The sequence below is a fragment of the Arachis ipaensis genome, chromosome B6 (genome assembly GCF_059453495.1).
Source record: "Arachis ipaensis isolate K30076 ecotype BB chromosome B6, ASM5945349v1, whole genome shotgun sequence".
Lineage (NCBI taxonomy): Eukaryota > Viridiplantae > Streptophyta > Magnoliopsida > Fabales > Fabaceae > Arachis > Arachis ipaensis.
In genome coordinates, this window is record NC_142441.1 from 17260779 (window position 1) to 17271549 (window position 10771).

The 10771-nt window shown below is 35.8% G+C and overlaps 2 pseudogenes; one reads left to right on the forward strand and one right to left on the reverse strand.

Moving 5' to 3' along the window:
* Window positions 1-3363: 3363 nt before the first annotated feature.
* Window positions 3364-5321, forward strand: LOC107645776 (pentatricopeptide repeat-containing protein At1g03560, mitochondrial-like; annotated as a pseudogene).
* A 1112-nt stretch (window positions 5322-6433) lies between these two features.
* Window positions 6434-7905, reverse strand: LOC148554739 (uncharacterized; annotated as a pseudogene).
* Between the last annotated feature and the right edge of the window lie 2866 nt (window positions 7906-10771).

The window sequence follows — 10771 nt, forward strand, 5'->3', positions numbered from 1 at the left end:
AGAAAAATAATAGTATCAATCTATACAATAGACAGAGCTCCTAACCTTAACAGTGGAGGTTTAGTTGCTCATGGTTCAGAAAGAAAACTAGGATTCCGGTAAACTGTAAATTGCGGAATCAGGTAGAAGAGAAGAGAAAAAAGCCAAAGGGCTAATTCTTTTCCCTTTTATATCTAATCCTAATTAATGTAAATTATAATTCCTAAAATTAAATAATATCATTTCCTATTTTAAAATAAAATAAAAATTAAATCAAAATTAATTAAGCTTCATGCGCAGCTTTGTATGAGTGCCTGGGGATCACTTGGGTTATTAGGATCCACGCTGAACTTGACATTTCTCAAGTTCAGCATGGATGAGGCAGTATGTCTCCTTTGGTGCATCCCTTGAGTCCACGCTGAACTTGAAAATTCTCAAGTTCAGCGTGGATGATGTGTGATTCTTCTTTTGTGCGTTGGACTCCACGTTGAACTTGAAAATTCCCAAGTTCAGCGTGGAGGAGGCCGAATTGGATTTCCCTGGAGGGTTGGTGCTGGTGCTGAACTTGAAAAAATTTCAAGTTCAGCGTGGAGTGGACAGCATCAATTCTTCATTCTTTCTATTCTCTAGCGTTGCCTTAAACTCCGTGAAATTCATCCAAAATACTACCTGAAATAAACAGAATTGCACACAACTCAAAGTAGTATTCATAGTGGCTAAAATGTATTAAATTTTGATTAAATTTAGCAATTCAAGTACAAATTCACAAGAAAAAGAGAGAAGATGCTCACGCATCACTTGTGCTATTTGCATTTTGGTCCCATATTGTAGTGCCATTATAAGAATCTAACAATGATGAAGTTAGTTCAAAGAGCAGTATGAAAAAAATGTAGAAATGTTTATTGAATAAGATATTAGTCAACATAATTCAAGAACCTAAATTAAATACAGGGATGAGAGGCTCATTCAAGAGCTTCTCTCCTTTTTCTCCTCAAAAGTCAAAACTCAGCAAAACTCCGCTAGTTTCTCAACTGATTTTCTCTCACCTTATATACAACTAACTAACTAATGACATTCTATCACATAACCAATGATTTAATGTACATGTTATCAATGCATTTAAATGGAAAAATGTAGACAAAGAATGCTGCCGGCAAAAGCTTTCACCTTCCACGAAACTTGATTCTATATAATACAAATAAATATGATGCAGCAAAACCTGCAGCAATGGTGACAAATAGGTTGTCGGTCACCACAACTGTCGACATTCTAATATTGTAAAGTCACTAACCAAGGTTCTTGTACATGAAGAGATGTAACCAAGACTCATTGTTACATGAATCGCCTCGGTTGAACATGAAATATTAGATCCTAAATTTAACCATCTCAACCCAGTCAATTAATAATAGTTTCCCGTATCAACAAACGGTTAAGTTCACTAACAACACAACAACCAGGCATGACTATACTTCCATACATATACAAGTTTTGACCTTTGTCAATTTTAAAAGTGCAATACCTGGCGAAAAATAGAGTTAGCTGTCAATAAGGGTTTGAAACTTCACTCTCTTTTTAACACTACGCATCCAGTCATACCCAATACCAATCTTGCTATGCATTAGCCTTATTGCATCATTCTGTGCTTGGAGTATCGCCATAATTTCATCTTTCTCATTGTATTGCACTGCTTCAGACTCTATTGCAAGCTCCCAAGCCTTCCTATTTTCTTGCATTTCATTTGCACATTTTTTTTTACGTTTCAGTTCCAGCTTCGCTACCATCATCACAACAAGCATTCCCCAAGCCATCTGAAGCCTCCCATGCGTCGTCATTACCTAGATCCGACGCTGCCACTAGGTCTTGTATCTCAACTTCACCTGGGATGTCATCTGCCGTACCCTTTGTGTCTCCCTGGCAGCCACTTTCGCATCTTGCTTCCTCTCCTTCCTTCTCATTTGGGAAATCCAACCTCATTCCAGACCGGACCACCACACCATACTCCGTTATGCCCTGCAACAACATCACCGTAACAACCAAGGTCTGAACCAGTTCCCCTTCCAGACCGGTCTGCCACCAAGCCTCCACTTACCCGCCGTGTCCTCGCCACAGCCAAATCACCAGTGTCGTTCACCCCTCCCTCACCTCCACTCAGATCTCGCCTCATCTTAACAAACCCGGACCCCCTCTATCATAGGCCAGTTTCGTCTTTGCCAACGATACATGTCTCCCACAGCGCCCACTGCAGGCTTCGTCAACCAACGCTGGCCTCCATTACCAGCCGCTCCCTGGCTCGCCCTCCCTTCCTCACCATTCGCCATCGTGGGGGTCGTCAATTCGCACCTAATCGAGCTATATAGAGCGTCATCTTTGCTTGCATTAGAGCTCCCATGGAAAGGCTGGTCCCTCCCCTTAACGGTAATGTTGGCGCCGTCATTGATCTAGCATCCATCATCACAGCTCATCCTCCCACCCGCAGAGTCCTCTGGTCGCGCCGTATAACCCAGCAGCTCCAACTTGCCTCCAATCCGCTCCACTCCCGATCCAGCATGAAGAGCAGCCGCAAATTCTTTTTCGTGTGAGAAAGGGAGACGTGTATCATAGGATGGTGTGAGAAGAGAAGTGTTTTACGTAGCTATGGATTATACAAATCGGTGCCTCCGATTTCTTTGTATTGTTTTGTTTTTTTAAACAAACAATCACAAATCGGACGTCCGATTTGTGGTTTAGAAAATAAAAATATTTTTAATGTTGAAATCGGACCCTCCGATTTGATCATCACCTTTTCCATACAAAGAACTCGCATGGTCCGAGTTCTTCACATTAAAACTGAGCAAAAGTTGTCCCACACATTAGTGCACCCCAGGAACCCATAATCATGCACAACACAAACGAGGTTTTCATAACCAAAAAAATGAGCCAAGAGCAGCGTGTGGGCCTTTGTATTTGTTTAAACGATAATGCTAAAATTTTAATAAAAAAATCAGTCCAAACAATCTAAACTTGTCTTATTTTTGTATTTTTGTTAATATATTAATAATTAATATATTCTATTATGAAAAATTAAAAGTAATAGTAATGGTTGGTGAAAGTGGAATCAAATATTTTTGTTAATATATTAATAATTATTAAGTGAATTAGTTTTTCATTTTTTCATTGGTTAGAATAATTAACTTTGAAATATTTTATGATGGAATAATTAAACAACCTTGGATGGTTGAAAATAGGTTAGAATTGGTACTTTACTCAAAAAATATTGATATGCTCCAAACAAAATAGAATTCCCTAAACAAGAGAGAGAATACAGTATAGACGCCAGACGCAATTGAGAGTTGAGAAACATCAACTCTAACTAGCCAACCATGCGTTTCTTCTTTGAATCCCCAGATGAAAAGCAGCAGCAGAAAACTTGTAAAGCTCTTCAAGCGACATTCACACACTGCCATCTCATTATCACGATTCTCCACTCCCCCTACCCACGAAGTCGTCGAAACCTTCTACGACCTCTCATACGTCATCGTTTCAACCTCCCGTGACCCTGCTTCCCCATTCCCATGGCTCCCCCAAATCCTCTCCCTCCTCGAAGAATCCCCTTCCATGGAATCCAACCTCACCTCCTTCTGCAACAAATTCCTTATCACTTTCTCCCCCAACTTCGTCTCCCACACCGTCCGCTCCCTCACCAACCAACCCCACCTCGCCACGCACTTCTTCTACTAGGATCACTCTCAACCTAACTATTCCCACTCCCTCCATTCCTATGTCTCACTCATCGAAACCCTCTCCTTTTTTTCATCGTTCGATTCTACTATTTTCCAGAACATTCTAGAAATATTAGAGTGTCGGAAGTTTAAAGTAATTGCCGTTGCCGTTAACTCCTTGCTCAGGAGCTTTGCCGCGGTTGGCATGGTGGAGGAGCTGTTGTGGATGGGGCGGAAGATGAAAGAGGATGGCCTTGAGCCAAGTTTGTATAATTTCAATTCGTTGATGAACGGATTGGTTAATGCCGGTATGGTGGAATCGACGGTTAGGGTTTTTGAGGCGATGAGGGAGTTTAATGTGAGGCCGGATTTGGTTTGTTACAATATGGTTGTTAAAGGGTATTGTAAGGTTAGAAAAACTAGTAAGGCCTTGGAAATGATTAGGGAGATAAAGGCTGGGGATGATGGTGGTAATGTGGGGCCAGGTTAGTTACATGACGGTTATGCAGGCGTGTTATGGCGAAGGGGATGTGGATTGTTGTGTGAGGCTTTACCATGAGATGAAGGAGAAGGGGTTGGTGGTTCCTCCATATGCTTATAGTTTCGTGGTGTGTGAGCTTTGCAGGCAAGGGAAGGTTGTTGAGGGTCTCAATGTGTTTGAAGAGATGAGAAGGGATAGTTGCGGAGCCAATAAGGCGGTGTACACGGCATTCATCGATGGTTATGCGAAGACTAGGAATGTTGACGGGGCGATAAGGTTGTTTGAGAGGATGAGACAGGAGGGGATTAAACCAGATGAAGTTACTTATGGGGCGATTGTTAATGGTTTGTGTAAGGGTGGGAGAGTGGAGGAAGCTTTGGGTTATTTAGAGTTTTGTAAAGAGAATGGTGTCGTGGTGAATGCGGTATTTTACTCGAGTTTGATTGATGGGCTTGGGAAGGCTGGGAGAGTTGATGAAGCCGAGAAATTGTTTTAGGAGATGGTTGATAAGGGGCCTGGATTCTTATTGCTATAATGCACTTATTGATGGATGGTGTAAATGTGGGAGGATTGATGAAGCATTGGTACTGTTTAAATGGATGGAGGAGGAAGGTTGCGAGCAGACTGTGTATACATACACTGTACTTATCAGTGAGCTTTTTAAAGTGCACAGGAATGAAGAGGCATTGAAGTTATGGGACATGATGATAGATAAGGGCATAACACCAAATGTTGCTTGCTTTAGGGCTCTTTCAATCGGACTCTGTCTTTCAGGCAAGGTAGCAAGAGCTTGTAAGATTTTGGATGAGCTGGCACCCATGAGGATTGTTCTTGAAACAGCTTATGAAGACATGATTAACGTGTTGTGCAAAGCCGGCCGGGTGAAGGAAGCCTGTAAGTTAGCCGATGGAATTGTGGACAGATGTAGAGAAATTTCTGGAAAAGTTAGAACATTGATGATCAATGCGTTGAGTAAGGTTGGTAATGCAGATTTGGCTATATGGCTAATGCATAGCAAGATTGGTATTGGGTATGACCGAATGCGTAGTGTTAAAAAGAGAGTGAAGTTCCAAACCCTTATTGACAACTTACTTTATTTTTCGCCAGGTATTGCACTTTCAAAATTGACAATGGTCAAAGCTTGTATATGTATGGAAGTATAGCCATGCCTGATTGTTGTGTTGTTAGTGAACTTAACCGTTTGTTGATACCGGAAACTATTATTAATTGACTGGGTTGAGATGGTTAAATTCAGGATCTAATATTTCATGTTCAACCGAGGCAATTCATGTAACATGAGTCTTGGTTACATCTCTTCATGTACAAGAACCTTGGTTAGTAACTTTACAAGATTAGAATATCGATAGTTGTGGCGATCGGCAACCTATTTGTCACCACTGCTGCAGGTTTTGCTGCATCATATTTATTGTATTATACATAATTAAGTTTCGTGGAAGGTGAAAGCTTTTGCTGGCAGCATTCTTTACCTGCATTTTCTCATTAATGCATTGATAATATGTGCACTAAATCATTGGTTATATGATAGAATGCCATTAGTTAGTTAGTTGTATATAAGGTGAGAGAAAATCAGTTGAGAAACTAGCGGAATTTTGGTGAGTTTGAGGAGAAAAAGGAGAGAAGCTCATGAATGACCCTCTCATCCCTATATTTAATTCAGATTCTTGAATCATGTTGACTAATATCTTATTCAATAAACATATTTCTTACATTTTTTTCATATTGCTCTTCAGTCTCTTAACTAACTTCATCATTGTTAGATTTTTATAATGACACTATAATATGGGACCAAAATGCAAATGGCGCAAGAAATCAAATACACTGAAAAAAAAAAATTGTACAGAATAAAACTAATTTCTTTGGCACTCCAAATTTTGAAATCCTAAATTGTAAGTGCACCTTGTAACATTCAAATTAACAAAGTTGACTCCCTTTTCACGTGACTAACTAGAAGAGGAAAGTTTCAACATAAAAAAAGGGTAGAGGGGGTAGTTTTTTATGGTGAACAAGAACAAAGAAAAGTTATTGTCATCAATATTGCATAAAATTGACACAAGTTTATATAAAAAAGTAATAATACATGAATTAGGTGTACTTTGATCCAAACTCATAATAATGCATAATTATAAGAACAAATAAGTAGTTGATATAGATTAGACAGCTACTGAGCAAACAGAACATCCATCCATCCTGTTCCAGTTTCAAAGATATTGCAACAATAATGGCAAAAAGCTTGGATCATAAATCACAAGAAAAATTGGAAGGGGAAAAATATTTCAAATATAATGTTAATGTAGCAGAGTATGTCACATAACAATGTTACAGAACATCAAATGCCACCCTTACACTACTCATCATTCTCCTCCTCATCATCATCTCTCTGATGTAGTTTTGAAATTTCACTCTGAACTCTCTCTAGGATCTGGCTCTTTTGTGTTTCAAGATCCTTATGGAACTCCATCCTCATCTTTTCCAGTTCCACCATCTGTTGCCTTCTACTGTTCTCAATCTTCTCATATATCTCACCGAATTTCTGAATGGAATTAGCAAGCAATCTGAATGAGGATGCATCATCGTCGCTGTACCTCGCATACCTTCTTTTCTTATGTTTATGTCCATTTGAACCTTGTTCGCCAAAGGATTCAGAATTCCCAGGACTATCCCTCATCTGATCAAACCCATTTGCGCGGTTCAAATAAACTCGAGGATTCGTAAACACATATTCTCCGGAGTCCAAACCGCATGAGAGACTTGATTGCTGCGCTGGAGAGGACATCAGCTTATCCATCCTCTGAAAATAAATCCACTTGCAAGTTTCACTACCCATTTTCTCTGATTTAGCTTTCTCCTTCGTGTACTACTTCTTCAAGGTATCTAACCGGTTTCGACACTGAGCATCTTTCCTTTCAATATTGGAAACTTTTGATACCTTCTCTGCAACTTCTTGCATTCCTCAAACCGAAGACTCTTCCTCCTATGTTGAAGAAACTTATCACCCCAAGCATCAAGAAGAATGAAAGTCTCGCGCTCGGTTCAATCAGTAAGGGAGTTCCTACCACCAGAAGATGGTTTAGGGGTTGAAGGAGCCGCAGCCGATGGCGCTGGTACCCGGGGTGCAAATTCATAACTTGAAATCAAACTCTTCAGCTTTCGCTTTTTCGAGTGCCACTCCATATCATCATCAACCTTCATACTATATATTTTCGGCTTAGCATCATCATAATCTTCCTCATCCTCCTCCTCGTCATCATCATTGTTACCATCAATTTCATCCCCATCCCTGTCTTCATCATGACCTTCCTCAACATTGTTGGGGACAGCATTCCTTTGGGAATCAACATCATCACCATCATCATGATCTTCTTCTATTATCTGTTCTTCATCTTCATCTTCTTCATCCTCCTTCTCCTCCTCATTATCATTGGCATTGTCATTATGTTCCACAAAATCATTTGTAACTGGCTAAAGATACTGCGAAGTCCGAACCAGAAGTCTCCTATGACTCAGATAGCCATAACCCTGGTGATTAACACCATATAGGTTAGAGGGATACCTTAGATCATCATCCTCAGTTCCATCCATTTAGAAAACAATAACCTCCAATTGCAAGGAAATAAAAACAAGAGAACAAATATTTTTCTCAATTATTACTTTTTTTTTAAAGGAAAAAATTCCAAACTTTGAACAATAAAATTGACAGTTAACAACTTACAACTCATATTTGGACACAACATTTAAACATATGTTACATATCCCAGGTTTTATTCCCAAAATCCAATTCCTCCAGGTAAATAGATTCTTATTCCAGATTCAACTAAGGTTCAATAATTTTTTGAAAAAGAGAATAAAAAATCTACAATGAAATAAACTTATCCTTTGTTTCTAATATGGAAACTGTGAAGCTTCATTGGCACAAATCAGTAATGCAGGAAGAAAAGAAAAATGCTTCAACCTCTCAATTCCCAATTATTTTTCATCTTTCATTTCACAACTTAAATTATCATAAAAATAAATAGGGATGATACCCAGAGAGTAAAAAACAAATTAATTGAACTGAAAAGGAAAGTAGAAATATTTTAAAGAGACAAATAATTCAGAAGCTCAAATCAAATTAAAAGAAAATGAGGAGACATGACTCTTACCTAAAAGAAGGGCAATTTTTCCATAAACAGAAAAGAAAAGAAGGAAAACAGAATTCAAATTCACAAACTTTACCTTCTGAAGTGATTGCAAATGATGCAAAGTTTGTAAATTTTAAAGAGAATGAAGAGCAAAATCGAATATTGAAGAAAAGAAATGACAAGAAAATGGGTAGAGAGAATTCAGAGAAAATACATGAACTGAAAAAAGAAGAAGCAGGTGCAGAGTATAGAACTATAGATACTATATAGAATTATAGATAGAAAATAATTGCCGCTAATGTACGCCTCATATGTTCACACATTCACACTTGCTATATTTTATTTTATTTTATTATTTTTTCAGTGATTAATAAAATGATATCTGAAAATTTATATTACTTATTTACTTATAAAAATAATTTTAACATTATTATATAAAAAATTTTAATATACATAAATAATATAATATTCAAATATATTATTTTTAATTTTTAATTTAATACCATTGGCTCCTCATACTTTCCCTTTGATTAATTATTGGAGGTCACTCAGATAAATACGCCTAAAACGTCTTTTTTTAAAGATGCTTTCATGTTGTGTTTTAATTGGTTTCTGTATAATTTATTCGGTGTTTCTTATCACATATTATTAAATTTCTCAAAAGATTTTCTTTCCAGAAACAATAAAAAACATTTAATTTGGACTAAAACAAAAAAGATAATAAATTAACTATTAGATTTTTTTAAAGATTATTTACATAAAAAAATATATCACGTTCATCAATATATATATATAAAATAAGCTATTAAAATTTTTTTAAATAAAAAAATAATTAATTTATATTCGTACAATATATAAAATAATTATTATATTATTATTATATTATATATTAAGATTCACTAATTTAAAATTTCTTTTTATTTTTAATATAAGCATTAGAAATAAATAAATTTTTTATAACTAAATGTAGTGTAACAAAATATATATAATATTAATTAGTTCCTAAAAAATTCTAAAAAAATAGTTTCTTTCATTTTAGTAAAATAACTATTTATTAAAGTAGACAAATTAATTATTTTCTTCTCATATACAGTTTTTTTAAGACATAAAAGTAATTAATTAGGACATTAGTTAAGATAATTAAAGTCACTATTTCATTAAATTTTTAATTTAAAGAAAAATCCTAGTTACTTTTGGTATAGAAATTTCAAATTTGAAAACATTGATAAAAATGATGTTGAATTTGGATTTATTTGATTCTCATTTAAATTAATCACTACATAAGTTAAAGTTCTGTTTTGAAGTTATATTCGAGCTTTAATCTGATTTTTAAAGTTTCAATTTACTTAGTTTGATTTTTTAACTTAGGTATCCGTGACTCATATTAGGGTTTTAAGTGTTTAGTTGAAAAAAAAAAAGATAAAAAAAAAATTTCAATTGTCACATCAAACAGTCGCTAGAATGTATAAAGTAACAGTCGTTAGTCCATCTCAGCATGTCGTTAACGATTTTGTGAGACAGTGACAAAAATAATATTAGGAACCAATGTAAGTCATAACTATTAAGTTGGGAGACTAAATTGAGTAAATCGAAATTTTTGAAATTAGATTGAAACATAGTTGTTAGAACCGAACCAGTGATCGAACTGGTCAAGCTACTGGTTTACTGGTTTATTGGTTCAACCGATAAATCACTAGTTGAACCGATAAAACCGGTCTCACGTAAATATAAAATATAAAATAGTTAAAAACTTAAAATTAAAATTTGAAATACATATCTTCACTAACATTTTATGAAGAATCAAGTCTCAACTTCTAAAAATAACTAATATAAAAAATTATAAAATTTTAATACTACAATAGTATCTTATTTTGACACAATAAAAAAATAATTAATTCACAAAGCCTATCATCTAACTATAATATCAGTAGATTTTAACACTAACATAAAAACAAATAACCTTAATCACAATACTAGCAATAAAATAGATCAAGTAAATTAATAAATTTTTAGTAAAATTTATATTTATATTAATAATGGTATATAATTAAAATATAATTAATTTTAAAAATAGAAAAAACAAAAATTAAATTAAATTAGATATTTATGTATACTATATAATTAATATTTGTCAAATATAATAGTTAGAAGTGTAATGGCTAAGTGGCAAGTAGAGGATGTTTTTGCTCCAAGGTTCTTGGTTCGAGACCTTGTAAAGACATTTTAAAAAATTTTTCAAGCAGACCAGTTCGGTTAGACCGATTCTTACCGGTTCACACCAGTTTTATTCCTTAAACGGTCTAAAGAGTAAACCGAACCGAACTAGAGTTCGGTTCTAGTCTGGTTCACTAGTTTTCCGGTCGAACCAGCCGATCCAGTTCGATTTTTACAACTATGGATAGGGGTGGCAGTGGGGCGGGTAGGGGCGGGTTTTTGCCCTACCCTACCCCGCCCCGCCGTCCTGTTATGTGTAT